Source organism: Canis lupus, chromosome 7, assembly GCF_011100685.1.
Source record: "Canis lupus familiaris isolate Mischka breed German Shepherd chromosome 7, alternate assembly UU_Cfam_GSD_1.0, whole genome shotgun sequence".
Classification (NCBI taxonomy): Eukaryota; Metazoa; Chordata; class Mammalia; order Carnivora; family Canidae; genus Canis; species Canis lupus.
The window spans coordinates 26673343-26700207 of record NC_049228.1 but is presented as its reverse complement, the minus strand read 5'-3'; the positions used below and the strand labels follow the sequence as shown (position 1 = coordinate 26700207).

The window sequence follows — 26865 nt, the reverse complement described above, 5'->3', positions numbered from 1 at the left end:
TTACAGAAAATTTCCTTAAACACAGAAAAGGAAACTTTATTTCATATCCAAAAAGTAAAACCATACCCTTTGAAAAGTTTTCTTATAATTTGTATGAGAAAGAGTTAATGGTGTTAAATACAGTTAGAAAATGTAATTCTGGTGACTCAAGGATAACTCTACTGGCTTTTTATTATAAACGATCAATTCACATCCATAGAGGTATTTAATAAGTTCCCCTGCCCTTTAAAACACAAAATATTTAGATAGTCAAAATTCCAATAAGTGGAATTTCTTCAAAAACAAAACAAAATCTTATGGTCCAAGGAGTGTATAGTTTGGGATATTTTTCCAAAGAATTTTAAAGAAAATTCGTAGTTTGTTATTTCCCTTTAATTATAAAATTCTGAGAAAATAGCAAATAGAAACTTTATGGAGACTGTTCTTAGAGACTGAAAAAAATTACAGTTTTCTACACATCTGAACTTTTATGCATTGATTAGATATGGTACAGTTTTAACAAAGAGTTGATAGGTGCAATTTTCCATTTATTTATTTGATTTCAAGAAAATAAATATCTGATTCTGTTTCTGGTCATCATTCTGAGTAGAGAACTTTTTTTTTTCTGACAGAATCAAAAATGTCAGTAAACTTGGCTGCTATTTAGATAATTACAAGGTCAGAGTATGTAAAAACAAGTACCTTATGAAACTACTTTGTTATTGTTGCTGCATTCAGTGTAACAGAAAATATTTAGAGTGATTCACTTACAAAGAGTATATTGGTGGAAATTAAAAATTACTGTAATTCTGTATAGCTTTCCCTCTCTCCCATAAATAATTTGATCCAGTTAACTCTGCTCAATTAAAGGAATGATGCATGCAACCTGAAAAAATAGAAAGAAATATTTGTGAGTTTATATGTTATATTTTAATATGAAACAGTTCTAATAAAACAAGATATCCAAAAATATTTGAGCCTGAAAAACCATAACTTTTTTTCAGGGGGAAAAATCTTGCTAAAAAATGACTATTTATAAGACTTGTGGACAATTAATGTTTCTAATAAATTTTTAAACTACAATTACAGTAACTATGTGGCATATGCATACTTCATTGTTATGTTGAATCTGCCCTTAATCTTGTTAAAAAGACCAAAGGCTGAAAAAAAATTTAAGAGTTTTTTTCCATCTCTCAGCTAGAGTGACTATCAATTCATTATCACTTAAAATGCTAACTAAAATATAAAAGAGCTATTTACATTATTATCGTACCAAGTAATTTTAATACGATTATTACACTTTGTTTTCTTTTGTCTTTTATTTATTATCTTAAGGAAAAAATACAATGGAAGAATTATCTTCTAAGTACTTCACAGCAAAATTAGACCAGAGCAACTTCAGGAAACTGGCTGTCACGATAGGTCAGGAAGTCCAATATGAAGATTTAATGATTTTCCTTAATTTACTTCATTATCTCTATTTATTAAAACTGATAAAACTTTTTAATAAGAGACCTTCAAAACCTGGGTAAATATTTCTCTTGACCTAATTTACAGCACAAAAAAGTAAAAAGAAGAAACCAAGTAAGAAAATTTCTGTCTTTATTGAAGACAATTTCTTGTCTCCCTTCAGGTTAAAGCCCTGACCTCCTAGTTATTTTAAGTTGGGATTTCTGAGTAATGGTCACTTAGTTATTATTTGGACACTATTGTGAGGGGTGGGATATTCTCCTTAGAAAAGAGGAAAATAGGTTGTTTTTAAAGAACAGAGCTGTTGTAGGGTAATTGAAAGCTTTGGCTTCTCTTAAGGATGGACGCTGGTGGTTGAGTGAACTTTTTCACATTATCAAGTTGTATTTTCCTTTTATTTCCTTTAAAAAAAAAGGAAAATTCTTTCATTAGACATTTTATGCCTAAGCTTTTTCCCACGGCGTGAAAAACTTGGGTGGTCTGTAAGGCGAGAGGTGGGGGTAGACAGTATATTTTGGTCTTTAAAAAACATAAACACTATTATCTGGGCCGAAAGACAGACATGCCAAGCAGGGAGAGCGTTAAACATATTGACTGATTGCAAGAAAGTGATCAGTAAGAAATTTTGTCCCACTATAAACAAACTTTCTTTGATTGTGAGATCTGGGGCTTAAACAATAGGGAATGAGATTGGAAAATATAAACTGTTTTATATTGATCCTCTTCCACTTACAGATTGATGGTGTTGAAGGTAAGGCCCTACGTTTCGTTTCTGTTAGATGGCAGAAAAAGTTTTCCTTTTAACCCACCACCTAGCCTAACTTACCAGGCATCCATGCATTGAAACAAAAAATAACTACTAAGCTTTCCTGAAATGCAGTTTGGACAGACCCTGCAGACATATTTCTCTTTCTGACAATGTACAAAGTTTAATTTTAGTACTTACCATCATATCCAGGGGTAGTTTTAGTTGAAGATGTCACTGTTGGTTACTTTCCTCTGGAATAGATCCCATGACCTCTAAAATATTTGTATATCTCCTTATAAAGTAATATCAAAATAAAGTTAAACATTGCTCTAATTACCCTGCAAATAGATAAGGTATTATTTTATGATATGTGTGTATACTTGCTGGTATATATACCAGCGCATTAAGGACCATCCTGTCCTGCCTTCAGTGAGCAGGAGTTTATAAAATGAGCTTTTACATTTGATTCTTGATTTAGCTCATGCAATTTAAAAATAAGTGTGATTCCTTTTCATTTGTTAAAAGTTTGCATCAAAAATGGGTTGTCAGGACTCCACCGAGCACTTGCAGGCACTCCTCGGCTACCCCTCTACAAATTATTTCTTATGTTCCTATTCCTGTACTTCTGCCAAGGACACCATCGGGTCCCCTCTATCTCTAAACTAAAAGTCATCCTGAGGGAGAAAATTGGTGGGCAACCAGTGATGGTTAATTTCGTAGAAACAAAAAGACCAGTTAACGTGAAGAAAGACATTTGAATTCAATATACATGAAATGAAAGCTAGTTATGAAATTTTGTCATTTCTACAGAGTTAAAAAAATTTCAGAAAAATTTAAACATCGCCAAAGTCCCTTATAGCTATTTTTCTTCCTCAGTAAGTCCATCAATTAGTAAAAATATAATTTTTTGAGAAAATAAGCTTCCGTAATTACCTAGTAAAGTTTTTTTCCAGTTTCATTGTGAAAAAGAAATTATATAGGTTTTAAACATCTCTTGTTCTATTAAAAATAATTAATATGGAAGCCTCCAAGTCACAATAGAAAAAACAAAGGGTGACTTTATTATATCATCTAAATGGAGAAGATAAGTAAATTTATCCTTGCTTTTTATGTTTTAACTAAAAACTATGAATAGGAAATAGGAATATGTTCTTTATACCAGTTGGGGGATGATCAAAAGGGTAATTTTAAAAGTAAATTGTTTTCACAAAAGATAACTTGGGGAACCTTTTGTAATAAAATGTTTCGCAAAAGAGAACTTGTGACAATTTTTGAATTATTGCAAAATGTACAATTTAGAAAAGGATTTGTTCAGGAACCACTAAAATTTTGAAGAATTAAAGGAGGACAAAAGAGAGCACATTGGTTTTTTTCATAAAAGCCTATAGAACAGATGTTTTCATTATATAGAATTGTTTGGGAGTTGATATAATTGGGGGCTGGAAGAATTAGGGGTGAGGCAGTAACGTTTCTCCAGAACTTTCTTTAAGAGGCCCACCTTTAAAGTTTAGCATGGATCATATTGCAACCCAGACTTTCTCTATTATTCTCTCTATTGGGATTTCATTCAGCTTGAGGGTTTTCCTCCCTCCCACCTTCCTCCCCACCCCCCTTCACCTCCAGGACAGCTGGAAACTGACCAAAGAAAACTTTGCCTTCGTTTACAAATTCCTTTTTTATCAGTGGGTTTCTAGACAAAGTACCTTATCATTTTAAATGCTCCGAGAAATAGAAGCATTGTAAAATATAGGCATGAGGTCTCAGCTGACCAACAATTATCAACCATTTTAGGATTAAAAAAAAAAAAAACTAAAAAACAAAACTGTAACACAGATATATAGATATATATATCTATATATATATAGATATATATATAGATATATATACTGGGATATCTGAAGACAGAGGTTTGGTTTCTTCTATTCTCCGACTTCATCAGTTGCTGACTAAGTTCTGGGTTGGCGCGTTTTCCTGGGTCAGTCCCATCTGCATTGTCTGGTGGGCAAAAGCTTGGCAGCCTCTTCTTTTATTGTTAGATACTACTATTCCTGGGATTTATATTATGTAAGTAAATTTTGAAAAAAAAAAAAGCACTATTCGGATAGCATTTTAAAAATAGCTAATATTCTTTCCTTTGAAGCAAAATGGATCCAACCCGGGAATGTTACAAGTTCTCCGACAGCCCTTATTCAAATAAGCTTTCAGGTCTTTGGATTATTCATTTCAACAGTTAAAAACTAGCCTCATTAAATTATTCTTAAGTGTTTGGAGTGTTTCCATATTTCATTTGGAAGTGGGAAAAACTTTAAACTTAAGGAAATCCCTGACTTCTAAATCTTCAGAAATCCAGTATCAATACAGTAAATCGCTCTATACCACATATTGTTCCTCTTTCAAAGCTAAACGCATAGCTCTCCACCATGCATGTACGTCTGTCTGTCTCGCACGTGAACGCAAATCATTGGCTCCCCACCTCGGCTCTCCTGGGCGCAGACCAGGTGAGCAGTCAGGAAGGCCTTACCCACAGGTCTTCTTCCGAGCAGTCCTTTCTCAGCAGTGTCCCCGAGGGCTTCTGGGTCCCTAGTGTGCAAAACCTGTGAAGAAAAACATGGGGTATGAGATTGGAAACAGCAAACAAAAGTCTTCTCCTTGGAAACAGCCACTCTCGTCCCCATCCGTCCATGGCGATGCTGTCCCTTGCCCAGTCTAACCAATGTGCAGACTACTGTACAACGGCATTGTCCTGAACAGGTAGTCTGAACACTGGGGCGACGGAGCAGGATCTCCAGAAGCTTCCATCTATGTACTTAAAATCCTCTCCCGGTCTTTGGGAAAAGCCTCCCTTCCTGCACCGGGGGTTGCATTCGGCTTTCCCCCCTGAATTCTGTTGCACTGACTGAGACACACTCAAGGGCTGTGATTTCCAGTCTTGACGTGGCACATTTGCTGCAGACTGGGGAACTGGCAATGAATTTAGGACCAGGAAAAGGGGGAGGGCTGGGCTGGAGAGTCCATATATGGGATGATGTCACCCTGGGGAGGTTTGGGTATGCGCTGTGCCGCTGGAGAGACCGCTAGAATCGCCTGCTCTCAGACATGGGTCTGTGCATAAAATGGTACCAGATGTTTTAGTGTAATGTTAAGCAGTCATTTCATCTTCAGGCCAGATTTTTTTCCTCAACTGGGCAGGAAGTGGGCCTCAGTATGGAAAAGCTGTAAAAAAAAAAGAGTCGAGATGTACAGTTCTGCTGTGGCCAACTGAAAGTGAGTTAGTGTCGAAGTACAAATTTGCTGTCCGATCCAGGCTAGGAAAGTCATTTGAAGATAGAGGATAGATTTAAAAAAAAAAAAAGTAAACACAGAGTTGAACGCTGGAAGTCAGGGCTCATTTGTGAACTTTTTTGAGCTTTCCTGTGGTACTTTATTTTCTGGTATTTCACTCGTCAAAAGGGCAGATAAGTTCATTTTTTTTTTCTCTCTCTCTCTCTCCCTTTCCCTCCTCCTCCTCGTCTGTTGGATCTGTCAGCGGCTTGCAGGCTGCTCTAGACTTGAACAGTAATTATAGCAACTTCCTGAAAGTGAAGCCCCCATGAAAAGTCTGGAGAAATGTTCTTTGTCATGGCCTCTACATGAGTAATTAGTTCCACATGTGGCCTTCCTCGTTTCCCTCAGCGATTTTGGCTGGCTCTCTGAATGCTGTGCTATAGCTTGACCTAAAGAAACTTTAAAGTTTTGATTTCAAACCTCCACTATGAAATAACGACTTCAGTCTTCGAACAAATTGCCTCTGGTAGATGCATGCTCTTAAGTACAGCATTCTTTTTCACTGCTAATTCTTGATTTTGTGTTAATCCTTTTTTTTTTTAAATTTTAATGGTATTCCACTGTTTATAGTTTTTATCTCTGGTTAACTAAAACTGTTGAAATTTGCCAAGTACTGGTAGAGCAAAGGTTATAACATATCAACCCACTGGCATCTATGTTTCTTTTCCTGTTGTTGCTGTTTTCAATTATATATATACTGTTGAATATTCGGAGTATACAGCCCTGTGACTGTCATCCCCGCCCCGTAGGATTCTGATTAAAGTTCGAGTTATCCAAAACAAGAGCTTGATTAATTACCCTTCCAGAGATCAAAATGTGAGAGAATTCCTAGGTAGCTTCCAAATATAATTTGAGTAGCCAAACTATGAAATTTAGTAATCTTTAAAGAATTACAACTAGAGCAATTCATTTCTACTGGACGCATGCAATACTTTATAGAAGCAGAAAAAAATCTACTCTTTTAAATATATTGGGTTAAATGTTTCAAAAAGCTTCAAGTGAGAGCTTCCTTAAAGCTTTCACTTATCATGAAACGTCCTCTTGAATTAACATATACCATTAATGGAATCTAAAGTTTGACAAGCCCTGGTCACCTTGGGAGGAAGATTAAATAAGATAAAAATGAATTATCCAGTAATTTTGGGTGGAACAAAGAGATTAGCATTGGGTATATCATTCATAGAGGGATTTAAACTCTCAACGGAAGACAGAGGGATTACTTCCTATCACCTACTTCCACTTCCATACTTGTTTGTATAGGGCCCATCCCATAATGCCTGAACAAGCCCAGGATGCCCCAACTCCTTACCCCCTCCCACCCCATCACTGCTTATATAAGACTGGAAATAGACACGTGACTACATATAATCTAACAGTCTTGCTACATGTAGATACCAACTCTGTTCTTTCTCAGCACCTATATGTTTATTCATAAATCGTCATAGAGGAGCCATGAGCCAGTGGTACAATAGTCAGCCAGGAATCCAGCATTCCAGGTGTGGGCTTCTTTCTGCCACAAATAGTGAAAGCCTTCCCTCTGCCCTCTTCTATTTATATCGATGAAACATGCCTTGGAAATTTTGGGTAAGGCAGATGAAAGGTTGCTCTGATCAAACTGCTCCATGATTTCATCTCAGTTCACACATCTATAGTTCTCAAGTGTAGGAGAGATTCTTTCTCACAAAGGGAAATTTTCGAAGTTTTATTCAGGGAACTCAAATTCATACTTATCTTTACTGTTACTGAAGTAGTTTAAGTGATTTTCTACAGAATGCAACTATACAGGTTTAGTTCTTGGCATATGTGCCCGTGTCCTTGGGCTTCCAGGTGACTAAAATGCTTCAGAGTTAACTTTCCTTCAAATAAGTTCAATAAATATTTATTATTGCTTCCTCGTATGCTGATCACAATGCCAGGGACTGGGCATATAAAGATTAAGAAGATATGATTCCTGCCCTAGAAGAGCTCACACCTACTTCTAATGTTAAAAATGCTAATTGGTGATCAAATTCAGTTTATAAAATCTTCCATGCCTCTGTGGAAAGCCCTTGGCATTCATTTGGAAATGGCCTGAGGACCTTTCCTCTGTCTGTAAAGTTATCAGTTAAATACCTGATGAGACAGGCTCTAAAGAGCGCAGTTATGCCCCAGAAAGACTCGCCTTTGAGAATTAATGTTATTTAACTTGCTATTTCAAAACACATTGACCAAAGTGATTGTTTGAATCAATGGATGTTTGAGGTCACTATAAAATTTGCTCTGTTTTAAAATGTCATGGAAAGAAAAAACTGTTTCAGTTGGTTATCATTCCCAAACTTGGCACATTTTTATGACTTTAGAAATTCTCAAATTGAAACCAGGACTGAGTCTTGTTTCCATGTACTCATAAAGGAACAGGGTTACTAATGTTTACAATAGAGTATTTTGTGACATCCAGATATGGTGTCACAGGTAGTATTTAGACTCTCTACCTCAGATAGTATTTATATAGCTTTAACTTTTTTTGTTATAAAATTAGTGCTCAGGCACTATAAAAGTTCAAACAGTAGAAAGTATATAAGGAAAAAAGTTAATCATCTTCCCTTCCATCCTCCTAACCCTCTCTGCTCTCCCAAATTAGTGGTAACAGTTTTGTGTGATTCTTTTTACCACTTTCTCAATAGCCATTTATAGCTTCTTTACAGATTACAAAATCTTTCCATATACAATGTGTCGGTTTCTTGTAATTAACCTTATGTAGTAGGTACTGTAGTCATTCCTATTATCAATAATGAGGACGAGGCTGGAAGTTAAGCATATCGCTTCGTGGAATAACAGTAAGTGGCAGAACTCAGCTTTTTACTAACCCAGGCACCTGTACCCCCAAAGCATATTGTCAGCCCACAGAGACCACTTTTTCCCCTACAGAATTCTTATAGCAATTTTGTTTCCTGTTATTCATTTGTTAATTATCTGCTGCCTTCTCTTAGTTTTGTACTGAAATGTCACCAAATATTTCACATATTTGGATTTTTCCCCAAATAGAATGTAAGCTAATTGAAGGCAGGGTTGCTATCTTTATACTTTAAGTGGACTGTCGCAGGCCATTCAGCATCTGGTTGGAAGAATGAATAAAAGCTACATAGTACATGTATGGTTTCTGGTCAAACCTTTATCATGACAGTCATTCGAGAATTAAAACGATCTTATTTTTTAATCTTAAATGTGAAACCTGGATATAGATGTACTGCCGTTGTGTATCGGATTGCACTATTCTTTTAGAAATAAATGTGAACATTTGGGCCAGCCATATTTCCTTGCTTATTTTTGGCCTCGTAATCTTCTGGAAGCATCCTGTGTAGCTATCGGTCATATAATCTTGTGTGAAAAGCAGGATCTAACCAAGTTGTGATGTTTCCTTTCTTGTTGTTTTCTCCTTCCCAGTCTGTATTTGAGATAAAAATCTAGTTGACCCCAGTTCATCACAAATTAGGAAAGATAGACCCACTTAGTTTGACTTTATGTTGTGTGGATTAGCACTTCGTTTTTTTTTTTTTTTTTTTTTTTAATTGGTGGCAATGCAATCCCCTAATTACTAGCATTTCCTATTTTGTTAGGGCCCAAAGGGACTGGGAGATTTGTTGTAGCAAGGCTCTCCCCTTTTCTCTCCCTCCCTGAGTCAAATGGCTGCCTTCAGATCACTTGCAGTGAGGTGCTCTCTCAGGCAGAGATGCAACATCAAGAGACTGTGAAATGGAGGAGAAATAGTCCAGAAGAGGGAACAGATTTTCCTTCAGCAACTGAAAAAGAAGTTACATTAGAACAGCTATAAATCATAAATGTAATGCAACCGATTTTACAGTCTTCAAAAAGCTTGCGAAAGGCGGAGATTGTGAGAGTTGATTTTAAAATGTACATTTACTAATGCATGTTTTGTTTTGCCTGTCTGTACAATTTCCATTGCTGAGTCTGTTTATTTAGAAATCAGCCTCTAACCAAAAGCAGTATGTATTTTATGAACATTCTTTCCTCAAATCAATTGAGGAAGATAATGTTACGAACTTTGAGTCTTACTAACCAGTGTCGTGCACAGCAGCCATTTCTATATTTTAGTAACATAATACATCCTGCAGACGAACCTTAAAAACTGGCTCTATTGAAAACCAGTCTCATGAAGGTAAATATGTGATTTATGACTCCAGTAAAATTTCAAGCACTGTCTTGAAATCTTTAGGGGAAGGCAAGATAAAGGGATAGGAAAATTGGCGCTGGCCTTCCCAGGCAGATTTTAAGTGAGAGCGTACTAGGAATGCAGTCTGCTGCCTGCTGCAGCCCCTAAGAGCTGACGGGCATCATCTGAATGCTATGTGCTAGGAGCTCCCATTGAATTCCACGTTAGAATCAGACTTTAAAATGAGCACTGGCTCACTTGGACAAGAGAAATATGGTGTCCTCGGGTCACTGACAATTTTAGAATATTGCCTCCTGATGTCTTTTGGCATCACCAATATTTTATTTCCTTAGTATGACTCAGAAATGTGCATGTATGATATCGTAAAGAAAAAGAAGTCTCTATGTCCATTACATGAAGACTCAGAGCCACTTTTTTGCAGGGATACAGAAAGTCTCCTTTCTGTGACTGGGAGTTCAAGTGAAGCATATTGGCTACAAGGAAATTGTGTGTGAAAGGAAGCTTTCTGCTTTACTCAAAATACCTGCAATTACCTAGAAGGTCATTTCAGAAGCTCCAAGTCTTTAAGCAATGATAAGTGTACTTGCACAATACGTGGCACAGTATCTTTATTTTAGGATTCATAATCCTTGGTATATTCAGAAGTGGAAATACAAATTATATGAGTTGCTAAAAGGGTTTGATCCCACATAAATCTGTTTAGTTGAGTATATTGTAATAACTGGCTTCTTAATTCTGTTTAGACTCCAGAGAATTTATTCAAGGGACATATGAGACCACACTAAAATACTTCTATTCATGCCACCATGGGAATTTGCTTTACTTTTACAGGAAAAAAAAAAAAAAAAAGCACTTTGTGTATAAATTAGTTCATGTTGAAAGGTTATTTACATGTTGCAGATGAGTATTAATCCTATGTTTATAAACACTTATATTATTTGCATGTTAATCACCCAAAAATGGCTTCAATTGGCCAGACAGAATCAGATTATATGACTTCACTGATCTTCAGGAATATAGTGAAAAGCTGTAGAGGAAGGAAAGTGTATAGTTTTCCATTTTTAAAGATTTGTTTTGTTTCTTAGATACATTTTATGAGCACTTATTTTATTTTTCTTAAAGATTTTATTTATTTATTCATGAGAGACACAGAGAAAGAGGCAGAGACATAGGCAGAGGGAGAAGCAGGCTCCCTGCAGGAGCCCGATGTGGGACTTGAACCCAGGACCCCGGGATCACATGCTGAGCCAAAGGTAGATGCTCAACCATTGAACCACCAAGGTGCCCCCAGCACTTACTTTATTTATATCAGGCCCCTGTGCTAGTGTTTTTCACATGTAATGTAATCCCACAATCCTGAAGGTAGGATTTTGGTCACAGATGAAGGAATAGAAGCTCCAGGAGGCAGTACAGGGTGAGCATTCTGGAACTGGACCACATGTGTTTGAATCCTGGCCTCACAACTTCCTATGGACCATGGCAATTATTTAACTGTTCAGGCCCCCGGGTTCCTTATCTTTGAGATAGGGTTTCTTTGAGGACTAAAAAACCTAATGTGCGATAAGACCTTGGAACAGGGCCTGGCCCAGAAGTGGGCCTCCTGCAGGTCAGGTACTATTCTGAGGGCACAGTCAGGCTCCCATCTTCCCTTAGTTACTGACCCTCAATTCAAAGCTAGGTACTATGACTCCAAAGCCCAAGCAATAGCAAGTACTGCTCAGGAATATTTGAGCAGTGTTTGAGTGTTATTTTCCCCAAGGTGTTTATAATCTCATGGGGTAAATAAACCATGTATGTGTAAAACAAGTAAAAATAGAAGAAAATATTTGATTCTGAAAGAGAGGCAACAAGCATTGTTTTGAAAACACTGCAGTGGTAGCTCGCTCCTAAGATAACCTTTTGGAGAATCTTTTTGAATAGCCCATCATGACCTTACTCTCTTTTGAGTTTATCCACTTTTATTATAGTTTTTCATGTATGTATTAAAATACATATGTGTACATAAATGTGTATGGATGTGTGTGTGTGTGTGTGTATATCTATATATATCTATTTAAACTACACCAGGTCTTTATGTGAGAATTACTAACATCAAAATCAAATTCTTTCCCCTTTTTAAAGTAACCTTTTCTTTTTTTTAGGCTAGCACGTGTTCAGTGTTTTTTGTAATCTTAGATGTTAGTTTTAGTGTGTGCACATTTCAGTCATTTTTTTAAAAATTGTGCCTGTCAGAGCTTTACAGGAACAATAGAAGGTTAACAAGTATAAATTAGATAGGAAATGTGTTCATAATTTTGCAGATGCAAGATTTAAAGGGGACCAATTTCTATGGGGGGGGGGGTTATTGCTGCTTGCATTTAAAAACTGCACACACACTTTGTGTACTACTGGATCAGTTTTCCCCCAACCTCTGCTACAATTCCTCTGGTACAATTTACTTCCTTTCCATTTCACCTTGGTTTTTTTCAAGAAAGAAGTAGTCTTGGATTTCATTGGCCAGAGTGGATAATGATGGCTTTTGAAATACTGGCATGTTTTGCTGGAGAACTAGTAGAATTTTAAATAGTTTTTGCTTTTTTTTTTTCTTTAAGAGATCCAGACCTCACTGAAAATGTTTAGGGTGGGCTCCAGGTACTACCTGGTCCAGGGTGTGTGTCCACTACAACCTTTACTTAGAATTCAACTTGCATTTTCAGGGCCTAGTGAAATTATATTACTGAGAAGCTCACTAAAAAAACAAAAGAACTTATAGTTTGTTTGTTTAGTTTTTTTCCTTCAAGTTTTCTGAACAGAGAAAACAACAGGAGCCATAATAAGTGACCTAAAAGGAACCTTTTAACTTTTGTAGAATTGCCTTTGTCCGTAGTGAAGCCAGGTTGATGATAATGGGCTTCTCTCCCTTTTTTCATGATTTCAGACCATGACAGTTTCAATACCACATTTTAGTTGGTTAATTTTTGGAAAGTTCAGTTCTTAACTTTGTTTTAACCTTTAACAAAGCATAAGAAAGCTAGTGGGAAGTGATTTGCCAGTAAATATTGTCCTATATGTTTTCTGAATCAGCCTTAATTTTAGTTCCATCTTTGCATTCAGATCATAAAATAATCAGTGTTGGTCACGTGGTAATGCTAATACTGGTTAGGTTGAATCCAATTTGGTTTTTTTTGTTTTGTTTTGTTTTGTTTTTTCAAGATTTTTTATTTATTCATGAGAGACACAGAAGGAGAGAAAGGCAGAGACACAGGCAGAGGGAGAAGCAGGCTCTATGCAGGGAGTCTGATGTGGGACTCGACCCCAGGTCTCCAGGATCACGCCCTGGGCTGAAGGCGGCACTAAACCGCTGAGCCACTGGGGCTGCCCATGGATCCAATTTGTTAACGTTGATTCTGACTTTATTTTATTATTGTTTAATTTGATTTTGTTTAGATCATATGTTGTATATTCGGACTCATTTAGATGAAGAGCCACATTTGCTGCATTCCTCTACTGGATCATTTTCAGTGTATTTCTCTGTGTATTATGTATATGCAGGATTTCCTGAGTATATCAAATTCTCCACTTACAACTCCCATTCCCACAGTACATGGCACATATCTCCTTCACATTCAATAAGGGAAAGTTTCCATAAATTTTTGTGACTGTGCATGCTGTTGGAAACTGGAGAGGCCATGCTGAAAGTCATTTTAACCATGTAGGATAATTTTCATAATACAATTCTCTTTACTTACCAGTACATACTGTGAGCATGAGATACACGTTTTGAATTAACATTCACAGTGTAAACACTAAAGCCAAGTCGCTCAATGCCTAGGGCAGAAGATGTTTGGTGATTTAATGTTTGTACAGATTTAATTAATTGTATTTCAAAAGTTCATCTTTCTTGAAGAAGTTACACTTATTTGAACCTAAACATTTTTAAAAAAAATTCTGTTTTATGGGTGCCTGGGCAGCTCAGTTGGTTAAGTGCTTCACTCTTCATCTCAGCTCTGGGCTTGGTCTTAGGGTTGTGAGTTCAACCCCCACGTTGGGCTCTGCACTAGGCATGGGGCCTATTTTTAAAAAAAAGTTTTTGTTTTAGTTACACTAGTTACATACAGTCTTATATTAGTTTCAGGTGTACAGTATAGTTCAACCTTTGTATTTTGGGATACAACTGAAGTATAAGAGAAGGAGCACCAGAATTGTTTGGTACCAGATCAATTCTACTATTTTCTGATTTGTCAAACGAGATGTGGTTGGAAGGAGGCCATTGGGAGATGGCCTGAATTAAATGATACGGGTAAAATAAATGGGAATACTTTTGAAAACATTCTGCAGTAATTTATAGGGCAACGGTTTGGAGAATTGTCATGGCAGTGCCTGGGGGCAGATGGTTACAGTGCTGTTGCAGAAATTTTTCTACCCTTGGTGACTTTTGTGGTAGCCCTGAATGTTTAAGGAAAAGAAAAGCAGAGAATTATTTCAACTAGTTGTGTCAAAAGGCAGTGATGTGTTAATGTCCATCCATTGGGTATGTGTTCACCTTCACCAAGTGATCACAAGGTATTCAGTAAAATGGGTTTATTGCTCATTTTTATTCCTTCCTTCTCCTCCTCTTTTCTACTTGTCCTTCTTCCCTCATCACCCCTCTCTTGCTCAGTGTGAGACTATATTGCTTTCTTCTCTTCTCTCCAGCCTCTACTCTTCCTGTGTTTTATTCAGAACACAGTACCACAGAAGGTACTGGAATTGAGGAAACAGGGAAATATGTATTCAACTATTTAAAAAGATTTTGTTTTTTCTCTTCACATTTTCAGTCAGATGCATTGCTTAAAAACAGAGAACTCCTGGGGCAGCCCGGGTGGCTCAGTGGTTTAGCGCCGCCTTCAGCCCAGGGCGTGATCCTGGAGATCTGGGATCGAGTCCCACGTTGGGCTCCCTGCATGGAGCCTGCTTCTCCCTTGGCCTTTGTCTCTGCCTCTCTCTCTCTCTGTCTCTCATGAATAAATAAATAAAATCTTTAAAAAAAAAAACAACAAAAACAAAAACAAAAAAACAGAGAACTCCTGAACTAAATTACATTGCTTTTTGTCTTCCTTATGGCCTTTAAAATAATTCTCTTGTGAGCCAGTGACTTTTGATTTAAAACAAAACATTAAATGTCTTTGGAAGGGAGGAGAGAGAATGTTAGAGTTTTAGATTAATCATGCTGTTTTGCTTTAAATCAGCTTTCTTATGGCTCCAAAAAATATTGCATACCAAATATTTTCAGATAACCATTTAGACTTTATTGTCTGTTTCATTCATTCATCCACTTGTTGTTTGTGCTCTGCTGATTCTTCTCAAAGAATTGAGAAATCTGGCTTATTCTGATGTTTATCACTTTTTACACTTGGTTATAAGCTCCCTGAGGGCAGGGGCCATGCCTGTAGTTTGTGTCTGCTGTGCAAGGGCTTCTCATATGGAATCACGCTAGTAAATGCATAGTGATCCGAGATTATCCTGAATGAGGAGTCAAAAAAAGGGGGATTCCTTCCTGAGTAAGAATCAAGACCACTAAAAGTCCCCTTGCTAGTTTACATGCATAACATTTTAATCTACCTTTACAAAGACTTTAAATATAAACTGCAATTAGAATGCTAGAATACACAGGCCATTTGTTGTGCTTGAGAGTGTGCTTAGAACGTGCCACAAAATGCTGCAGATGCCATCTTACTTAAAAATCACCAGGAGGAATTTTTTAGATGAATGTCTGCTGGGAAACTACTGCCAGGAGAAATGTGGAAACCACATGAAATTCGCTACATAAAGAAATCTGGTTTCCATTTCTGCGCTGCATTTTGTGCTTAGCAGAAAGAAGATAAACAAGCTGTTTAAAACTAAAGTGAATGGCAAAGGGATTAAATTTTAAAATCCCATATCGTAAATGTATTTTGAAATTTGTGAAATTTAATCCCATCACATAGGATCCTTTAAGAAGGGAGAGAATGTGTTGAATCTTCTAGTTTTAGATATCTCAGTGGAATGGATGAGTAATTTTGCTTCCTGTTGATGAGCAGTAACACAGCCATAACATTTGCTTCAGTTGAAATTAAAACGAAAGTCTCATGCTAGTCTTTAGAGGCAGACGTTATTTTCAGAGTGAGAAAAAGAAAGGAAGCAGGAAAACTCTTTTTTGGGCTTGGTTCTAGATCATTCTTTCTAGGGATAGGAGAATTTTGCTCTCGTGTTTTCAGTTAGCTATTTTTTAAAACTATGTGAAAAGGTATATGAGTGGGGCAGATAGAAGGAGAAGAGCTGAAACTGTTTTTATTTTCAGAGAAGTATTCTGGAGATTCTTTTTTAGTTTTCTATTTTGTGGCCCTTATACAATTTAAATAAGTTATGAAGTTAGTATTTAAGAAGAAGTAAACCTGATGAAGATAAAATGGATTGTGAATAACAGAGACATTAATATTTAAAACATAAAGACCGATCATTCAAATTGTGATTTCCCTTTAATAAACATAACCAGATTGTGTATACCCATGCTCAGGAGTCACAGGCATGCATGCATTTCTAAATTCAGTAGGCCTTGTGCTTTGAAAAAGCCTGTGAGATCAAGGAGATTATAAAATTAAGTTCATCATATACTTGAGTGGATTAAAAGTTTTCCTTCCACAGCTTTCCTTCCTACTTTGTGGTAGAAAAGGGAGGTGGAGTTATATAAGGCTAATTTTAATTACTTTTATTTAAAATGGTGGGTTTTGTTTGTTTGTTGTTGTTGTTTCCCTATTTTAACCTCCAATCTGAAAACTTTTAGTTGGCCTGTCTTAATAACTGATACATAATTTGTCTAAGCCTGCATTCATAGCCTGGGGGTCTTTTGTCTTAGGAAATGCCATTTTTCAAATCAGATATAAAAATAAGCTCTAGTCACTCCATTCATTTGTTCTCCTGATCACTCATTCATTTCATAAACATTTGTCAGACTCCTACCATGTTATAGACACTGTGCCAGAGACAGAAATAAGTAACACAAAATTCATGCCTTCAAAGAGTTTGTTTGGGATGACTTAAAGGGCAAAGACAATTGTTGAGAAGAAAGAATGATTTAGATAATATAAACTTACACAGATGCTCAGGTCATTGAAGTAACAGACTAAAGAGCTAGGTGGCCTGAGTGTGTGTCTAGCTCTACCATTTTGCTGTGTGTCCTTGGGAACATTGTTTGTCATCCTTGTGATTTTGGAGTAGTTATGAGAATTGCATGAATTAATCTTTGAAAGCTCTCGGCATAGTGCCTGGCATTTATTAAGCACTTTATAAATGTTAGCTTCAGGGATGATTTTCAAGATCCTTCACAAGTAGAGTAGGGGCACCAACCAGTTGGAACTGCTGTTGGCTATAAAAACCTGATATGACCACACCAGTGTGTATGGTTTGGATGTTGGCTCAGTTGGCCTCATTGGTATTATTGTTTCTACTCAAAATTTCGGAACCAAGCTTTGTCTTACTCCCACCTCATCCTGTGGGCCAGGCTCTGTGGAGCTCATAGACCCAGGGCTTCTAGGGGCCTGCAATTTGTATTTTTGAAGTCTTTTCATTTTTAAGTGGCTAAACTTAGTATGGACTTCTTTTCTTTTCTTTTTTTTTCTTTTCTTTTCTTTTTTTTTTCTTTTCTTTTCTTTTCTTTTCTTTCTTTTCTTTTTTTTTCTTTTCTTTTCTTTTCTTTTCTTTTCTTTTCTTTTCTTTCTTTTCTTCTTTTTTAAAAATTTTATGTATCTATTTGACAGGGAGAGAACAAACAAGAGGAGTGGCAGACAGAGGGAGAGGGAGAAGCAGGCTCCCTGCTGAGCAAGGAGCCTGATGTGAGACTTGATCCCAGGACCCCAGGATCATGACCTGAGCTGAAGGCTGATGTTTAACCAAGTGAGCCACCTAGGTGCCCATTACTGACTTCTTTTCAAGTTCCAGATCATTCAGGGTGTTTTTCTTAGCTAATAACTTCTAGAAGACATTAGGGCCAAACCCTGAGTTCTGTATTTCTTTCCCCTAATGTCGGTTGGTAAGTGTGATAGTACAGGCTTTTCCTCTTTCACTTCTCTCTCCCATTTCTCCTCCTCCTTCTTATAAGAAGAAAATAATATCTAAGGCTAATTGCCTCACATTCTTTTTTAGAAAGAAGTATATACATACCTACATAAATATACAATACATACATACATACATACATACATACATAAATTCACTCTTTTTAGCAAATGGCCAACAGCTTGTGGTAAGGATAGAGCCAATATAAGAGCATATGGGGGAGGTTAGAAGACATGCGAGGTGTGAAAGAGTTTGTTCTTTTGTAGTTGCTGCTACTGACACTGGTCACTTAACTATAGTTAATTTACTTGATCTCTCTATGTTACATTTTTCCATCTGTAAACGTGCAGTGATGATAGAACCTTTTTCATAGAATGTTGGGAGGATTAAACAAAGGAATACTTATCAACACAAATTTCAATAAATTTATTTAATTTATTATACTTAAGGCCTTAGAAGTAATTAACATTTATTAAATTCACTGAATTTATTCAGCAGATATTTAAAGCACTTATATGTGCCAGACACTATTATAGGCACCTGGAGATACAATGGTGAATAAAACAAACAAAAATTCCTATCCTTGTGACAGTCCAGTATAATGAAAAAAATAAAATATAAAGCAAGAAAAGGAAGTAGAGAATCTTGGGATGGGGTTGCAGAGTTAAATAGGGTGGTTAGGAAACATGATGTTTGAGAAAACGTTTGTAGGTGGTAAGGGTGTGACATGTAGACTGCTCATTAAAGAGCGTTTTCAGATGGAGGGGATAGTATGTGCAAAGGCCCTGAGGCAAGAGTATGCCAGAAAGCCAGGAGCACTCCATTAAAGTGAGAGGAAGAGTAGGAGGAGGTGAAGTTGGTGTCAGAGACTTGCTTAAGATCTGAGCAAGCCAATGACTGACATTGAGTGGCTATGGAGAAACATATGGAAAAAGGAGAACTTTCCTGTTAAGGAGAAGAACAGGAACGTACACAAAAGGAAGAGTCAGTGGAAGAGGCAGGCTTGGAACATATTCAAGATAGTCTGTGTAGAGCAGAAGTCACCAGTAGGGGAAGAAGAGGCACAAGATTGGGTAAATAGAGCGGGATTGGATGATGACATTCCTTGAGGGCCAGGCAAAGGACTTTTGGTTTAAAAAAAAGGAAAAGAAAAAGAAAAAAGTCACCAGTCAATAGAAGCAAATCAATGATAAAATAGTAAAGTCCAAATTTAAAATCCAAGTATACACTACATACATAAAATTCTCTGAGGTTTGTTTTCAGACAGAAATAAAAAATATAAAATATAAATAATAATTTTGAAGTTTAATAAAGGAAAATATGATCTTTTAAAAAGTGCTTACTGTTAAATAAAAGATTTCCTAACATCCTACTCTTTGAGTTACAGTTATGGCATCATGATTTGATAAACTAGATGTTGCTTTAAATATTAAAATCATAATCCTTTGAATAAATAATGTTGGTGTGGGTAGAAATCAGGGATCTTGTTCTAATGGTTCTCTTTTTATGCCCATTTTCAAGCTTTAAACATAAGAGCTGTTGTGCTGGCTGCAATGTACACATGATCACATACTCACAAATACGGTACAGAAGCAAGTGAGACAAATGACTTGAGTCAATTTAAATGGTCGCAACTGCCTTTGGAAAATTGTCTTGCAGTTTGAGACCTGTTGATGTTACTTAGTAATTTCTGCCTTTTTTAGCATTATACTAGTCAAGCTACGCAAAAAGGTGGTCAGATGGAGGAAAAGGAAAGAGCAAGCACCCTGTTAGATTCATCAGACTTTCAGATGTCCTCATTGGCTCATGCTTTTTTCCACATAATCTTTTCAAAAGATGAGCTTTTACTTGAAAATAATTTTCTATCATCAAATGACTTCTGTTGCTGTGTTTCTGCCAGACAGTTCCTCTCTCAGTGAGTTTCAGCCATGCTGAGTATAGCCTGCCTCACATGGAACTAAACTTATTTTTCCCATGAATTGGTCCTCAGAAATTTAGCAGTATGTAGAAACTTGTTTCTTTACCTCCTCAATGTGAACGAGATTCAGTTTTAAGATGATTCTCATGAAATCTATTTTAAGAAATGGATGCTGAAAAAAAAAAAAGAAATGGATGCTGGACTCATCAGCTGAGTGCTACAGTACAGAATACTGTTAGGAAACTTTTGACTCTATTTCTGACTTCACTGTTATCCTGCAGAGGAATTTGGCAATGTGCACACTCCCTGTTGATGAATTTTCTGAGCATCCCTGTGAAATAGTGGCGAAATACCAGCTAATGTGCCTAGTCAGTTTCTACTGAGGAACTATGCAAAGTAAGCAGTCTGTTCTGTGGTATAAAAGGTGAATTACTTTTAAGACTCAGAGCAATCCTATGAATAGGTTGAAACATGCTGTTTAAAACTGTATGAATTTATTAACTTTGATTTGGGGACTGGATTATTTACTCTTTTTATCAGTGATTTTGATGACAGACTTCAGAATAAGTTCATTAGTTTTGGATGACACTAAATTAGGGGGTAATGTTAACCTCCTTTATGATTCAAATACAAAGTGGCACTTGTACCATCAAATGACGAATTGAAAAATAAAATGCAGTTCAGGAAGAACAAAGGAATGCTACAGGGCTAAAGAACAAAGCAAAACCTGAATGTTGCCATGACCCATTTCTCAACCTAACTTCAGTATTGTAAGATTCTCATTATGAATTTTTTTTTCTTATTAAGAATTTAAAAAAAAGTTTACCACAACATTAGAGGGAAATAATAGAGATGTGAATTCAGTCAAGAGTGTTGCTTGAATAGGTGAGGGGAAGATACGATACATATCAACGAAGAATAATGTTGTATTTCCCCTCTGCTTGGCATTGGTCATACTTATTTAATGAATATGACCACAAGATCTCATTTTAATGTTCAGATTTTATGAGAGATCTGAAAGATTTAAGGAGGGTACCATAGATGAGCAACGAAAATGATTCAGGGTTGGAATCTGGCAGTATGATGGGCAGGGAGGTGGGATTGGGTTTAAAAAAGAAGGTGGTGGGATCCCTGGGTGGCTCAGTGGTTTAGCGCCTGCCTTCAGCCCAGGGTGTGATCCTGGAGACCCGGGATCGAATCCCACATCAGGCTCCCTGCATGGAGCCTGCTTTTCCCTCTGCTTCTCTCTCTCTCTCTGTGTCTCTCATGAATAAATAAAATCTTTAAAAAAAGAAAGAAAGAAAGAAAGAAGGTGGTGTTTTGACAGAGGAAGAAGCTTAAAATCAACTGTCTGTAAGTAAATTAGATTTAAGTGGAAGAAGGATGTTCAGCCACACTTCATCTTCCAAGGGAAAGTAAACAAAATAAATTAGTGTAAATTGCTACCAGAGAGATTGAGCGAAAAAGAAAGCATTCTGTGGAACTGATTGCTGTTAAACTCCAGGTGGTACTATTACGTATGATAGGTTGTGGATTTTCTCTCAGTGGTTATCTTGTAAAAATGGGATTTATCCATTTTGCTTGGATGATTGGTTATCTTATTTCCTAAAAGCATGATTTTCTAAGGCAATATTTTGGTTAAAGTATATTTGCAAAGGAGTTGAAAAATTAGTTTGATCTATCTCCATCATTTTGTGAAATTTCTTGCTACTCAGGGACTTCAAAGAATTCACTCAACAAATGTGTATAGGGCGTGGACTTATGTTAGTAAAAATTTTTATAACGGTAGGGAACAGCAATACACGCTATTATTGTCTCAAAAAAACAAGCATAATTTCTTGCCTAATCTCTGCTTTTGATTATTTATGTGGAGTTTTATATAAAGAACATACTTTAGACCTGGTATAATACAATGGCATATCTGTTGTTGCTTGATTAATAGCTTTGAGATTTCACTTAGAGAATTCATGATTTGTGAACTCAAAAAGTATCATTCCAAACATTTGGCAATAAACTCTGATCTTATTAATGTTAGGTAGCTTATAGTAAGATGTTGTCATGGTGACCATTTCTCAGAAACACAAATACACATGCAAAATACCCCCCCTCCCCCCAAAAAAAGGAAAGGGAAAAAAAGATGTCTAATGTATTTCTCCTGCTTTAAAAATACTTCTACTTCAGCCAGGGGTGAGAAAGATACTTTTTCCTTGAGTGTCTTTTTACATTTTTTGAATTTTGAACTATATGATAGTGTATTGCCATTACTAACTGTTATCTAATAATACTAAATAATTGTTTTTTAGAACTAAAAAAAAGTCAGGTTTCCCAGAATAATTTACTTCGATCTTTTTAAAGCTATTCTCAGATCATTACATGAGAGTGTTTTGTTACTCTTTTCATTATTTTCAGAGCTTTGAGTAAGGTGACCTGAGTAATGGATATAGAGAGTGTTTTGCGAATGAATACCTGTCCAATTTTTTAAATATTCTTTTGATAGAGAAGTATGTATCCTTTTTTAAAAGCATTTACATAAGCGGAAATTTGATAGGAGTCTGCCCCTTCATGCAAACAGGTGTGTGTCCTTGAGACTTTATATGGAATTAACCACTTTTTCAAGTGAGAAGAAAAATACAGTTAGAAACAACAGAATGGTAACTCCCTACTTGCTGTTATCATGATACAGGGACAAGGGGAAGAATTAGCTTTTTTTTTTTAAGAGCTGCTATGTACAATAGAAGAAAATGTGAGTTAAAGCAATAGGCAGTGTTAAGGGTTGTGATCAGCTTAAGGTACTATTACTTGGTATGATGGCCAGAGGACCAGAAATATCCAAATCTCTGGGGACAACAGCAACAACTCTCCTCATGGTTTCTCTCTTTCTTTCTTTCTTTCTTTCTTTCTTTCTTTCTTTCTTTCTTTCTTTCTTCTTTCTTTCTTTCTTTCTTTCTTTCTTTCTTTCTCTTTCTTTCTTCTTTCTTTCTTTCTTTCTTTCTTTCTTTCTTCTTTCTTTCTTTCTTTCTTTCTTTCTTTCTTTCTTTCTTTCTTTCTTTCTTTCTTTCTTTCTTTCTTTCTTTCTTTCAAGATTTTATTTATTTATCCCTGAGAGACACAGAGAGAGACATAAGAGAGAGGCAGAGACATAGGCATGAAGCAGGCTTCATGCAGGGAGCCTGATGTGGGACTTCATCCTGGGACCCCAGGATTATGCCCTGGGCTGAAGGCAGGCGCTTAATCACTGAGCCACCCAGGCATCCTCTCCTCATGGTTTCTGAAGAAGGAATAATGGCAAAGAAAAGGAAAATGGCACCTTGTTATTTGCTGGGGATTTGGCCCCAAACCCTAGTGCAGAGAACTCTGGCTGGCTGGGCCAGACCACCTATATGGAGCAGTGACTTCTCCTGAGGTGATGAGGCCCAGATAGCTTCAAACTAAAGGAGGCCTCTTTATGCTAACATCCATATCAACAGTTTTACTTCTTATCACACTCCACTTGTAGGAAAGACTTAAGGTAGAGTGACGTGTTTGGTCCCGGGAAAAATGAGCGTTGGCTCTGAAGATGCCAAGCATGGGGAAGACATAAACCAGAGGGAGAGCCACACCTATGCATGCCCCTGGGTCCTGTTCATCACTTAGCAAGAGTGGCACCATCTACCAAACCACAGGCACTCTTCCTTCTGGGGTGGGGAAAGTGTATGAGGTAGATTGTAGGCAGAATGGTCTTTGAAAGGCACTTTCTCTTGAGGACCACCGGCTTGGTAGTGCTGGCTGCAGTGAGAAGTGGATGAGCCACACTGCAGCTCTACTCTGCTTTTGTTTCAAAGTCCAGGGTATGTATCCCTTGTGTTTATGCTAAGGGCACATGCCGCTCTTTGTCTGGAGGCTAAGGACTTGGCACAAATGCAATTGAGTCATTTCAACCAAGTTTACAATGTAGATTTGTGATCCAATTTCAGTGGTTAGCCATTTTCAGCCCTATCCAAAGAAGCAATCTTAGTAAGTCAGGTTATATGTATGTATGTGTTAAAGACCTAACTGGTCCTTAACCAGACTGATCTTTCAAAAATATGGCTTTATTGGGTGAAGTGTAGATGGGAACTCTAAGTACTGTGTTCTCAACTCTTTGGTAAATCTAAAATTATGTTGAAATAAAAAGTTTTTTTAAAAATTCAAAAACCAAAGACCAAGACAATTATGTGTTTCAGAAAAAAAATAAATGAAATTATTATGTTTTTAGGGGAATGAAGATATTACGCATTATATATATATATATAAAACTAACTATATATATATAGTTACTACACTGCTCAAAAGCTTTCAGTGACTTCCTATAATTAATAGGATATGGTTCAAATACTTAAGCCTTCGAATTTAAAATCTCTCAAATCTAGCCTCAGTCTATAAATTGCTGCCATTCACCCCGTTCCACATTTCTAGCCAAATTGCTGTCCTCACTGACCTTCAGGGATTCCCTGAAAGATCCCTCCATCCTTCCATCTCATGAAATCTCCAGCAGCCCTGCAGAGCACCTAAAATTTTGTCCCTTCCAGGAAGCCTTCCCAGCCTACCGGTGGCCCAAGGTAGTATGCCTGAAAGCAAATCCTGCATATAAACTTTCAGTGCTTCTATTTAGCAAAAGCCCTATTTTTAGTATTAATTTTACATGTCTTTGTAACATCTCTCTACTAAGTTTTTTAAGCTGCTCCAAGCCAGTAGTTGATATTTCTATATCTTTGAATTCTCCACAGTGCTTCCAAATATTTATTCCTTCCACCAACTTTTATCAGTTACCTTTTTTGTGCCAGGCACTCTGCTGGGTGCTTGAATATGAAGCAAAATAAAAATATTCCTTTATTGTTTTCCTCCTGGGCAACTTCATCAGAGGGTCTCTCATCGGGGCTCCCACTGCATCCTGGCCTTACCACTATCTTATTCAGGGATATCATGCTGTACTGTTTGTTGGGTTGTGTGTCTGGCTCCCCCTCTGGACTGCAAGCCCCTTTGAGGATGGGCACTTGGTCTTTTTTCATCATATCCCAAGGACTCAGAAAAGTACATGCAGCGGTGCTCAGTGTATGTGTGCTGAACGAGACTGAAAGAAAACCAAAAACTAAGGCTGAAGATTCTGGTTGTCTGGTGGGATGATAATGACTGAGGCCCTCACTTAAAAAGGCCATTAAATGCCTGGGAATCACATTCTGGTGTTATTGCTGTCATTGTTCTTTTTCTTCTCCAAGCAATGTCTACTTTTAATCACTATGTATGCATCATCACCAACACACCTCATGACATAGGATTTGTGTGTACTGTAACGAATACATCTGCCATCATAGTAGTTACTTTACACAGGGAATCTACAGATATACACATACACAGGTTTTTTGAATTCCAGGAATATGTGCTGCCAACTCTGTGATCTGTAGCAACAGATATCAAGTCACCATTAGACCTGAATACCTTCAAAGGTTTTTAGTCCATCTTTGTATTTCAAGTGTCTGGCACAAGCAAGGCACCTAGAACAGAGTATAGGCTTAAATAAATGTTTCTGCAGTTAATATGAATGATTACAGTTCCTCTCCCCTCTCAACATCTTTTTGTTTGGCTAGTCATTTTTGTTGTTGTTGTTGTTGTTGTTTTATTTTTTTATTTTTTATTTTTTGGCTAGTCATTTTGTTTTTGTTTTGTTTTGTTTTGTTTTGCTAGTCATTTTGATATCTTACTGGTTTTATTGGAGCTACTAAAGAATAGAACTCACCGATTTGAGTTTCTTTCTACTTTCCCTGCCTTCATGCTCTAAAATCCTGATGTGGCTAAAAGTGGGAGCTCTGAGACTGAAAAGGAGCAAGGAAGATTTATATCATCCTGAAGTTCATTTCCAGGTCTAGGGAAATGGCAGAGGATTGATTTCATACAGAATTTTAAACTGAAAATTGCTCATTATTAATAAAGAAAACCTCATGATTCTTTTACATAATTGAGATCCATGCATTTTACATGGAACAAACAGGCACAGAGTTTACCTTCAAAGAATTTATCAAAATCAGAGTACTGAGGGGATCCCTGGGTGGCTCAGTGGTTTATCGCCTGTCTTCTGCCTGGGGTGTAATCTTGGAGTCCCGGGATTGAGCCCACATCAGACTTCCTGCGTGGAGTCTGCTTCTCCCTCTGCCTGTGTCTCTGCCTCTGTGTGTGTGTGTATGTGTGTGTGTCTCATGAATAAATAAATAAAATCTTTTTAAAAAATCAGGGTACTGAAATTTTGAATCCAGCTACTGTTATTTAGCTCGCACTTCTCCAAAATATCTCATAAGAAGTTGAAATAGAGACACTCTTCAGTTCTTAAACTTTGTCTTGATAACTTATATTACCACAGTAAGATTTTTTTAAGTGCAATTTCCTGCAAAGTGGAGATTAATTCCTGATGCTCTGAGGGTTTGGGTTCTTCAGATAAAAGACTACAAAGGGAAAACATGAACATAGCATCTCCGGTAGTAATTATACTTGTTAGATTTCATGGATGTTACGTAGTTTGCTGAACATTAGCACAGCTTTGTTCTGTTTCAAAATAAAAAAAATAATTCCTTATGGCTTTAACTACCTATATTATAATTGACTTAAAATAGTTTGTTAATTTTTTTTTTTAATTTTTATTTATTTATGATAGTCAGAGAGAGAGAGAGAGGCAGAGACACAGGCAGAGGGAGAAGCAGGCTCCATGCACCGGGAGCCCGACGTGGGATTCGATCCCGGGTCTCCAGGATCGCGCCCTGGGCCAAAGGCAGGCGCTAAACTGCTGCGCCACCCAGGGATCCCCTGACTTAAAATAGTTTGTAGTGGGTACTAGGTGAATACTTGTTGAATGAATGGGTGTCTCTTCCAATTGTTCATTAAAAGTTATTCTACACAGTCTCCCTATCATTTTATCAGCTTTTTCTTGAAAGTTTAACTACACTAGAGTGGAAAAATAAGGAAGCACACCTATTTCTGCATTATGGCCCATTACTTCTTCCTGTATATGTTAACACAGAGGATGGAAAGAACCTTGCATATTTTAGCAAAAGGTTCACTGGCTATAGCAGGATGGACACTTAAAACAGGGCTGAGTTGTTCTATTATCAAGACAATTGCCTGATTGAGAACAGCTCTCTGGAAAAATTCCAAGTATGTGTCTGGATTACCACAGGGTGCTGGAGTGATTAGAATTGC

General features: G+C 37.0%; 1 protein-coding gene and 1 non-coding gene across 8 annotated transcripts in view; one reads left to right on the top strand and one right to left on the bottom strand.

Moving 5' to 3' along the window:
• DNM3 (dynamin 3) overlaps positions 1-26865 on the top strand; it is a 547820-nt gene that overhangs the window by 294906 nt on the left and 226049 nt on the right. The window lies entirely within an intron of this gene.
• MIR199-2 (microRNA mir-199-2) lies at positions 4906-4964 on the bottom strand. The gene has a single exon (NR_049350.1). It is a non-coding gene; the product is annotated as a microRNA mir-199-2 (primary transcript).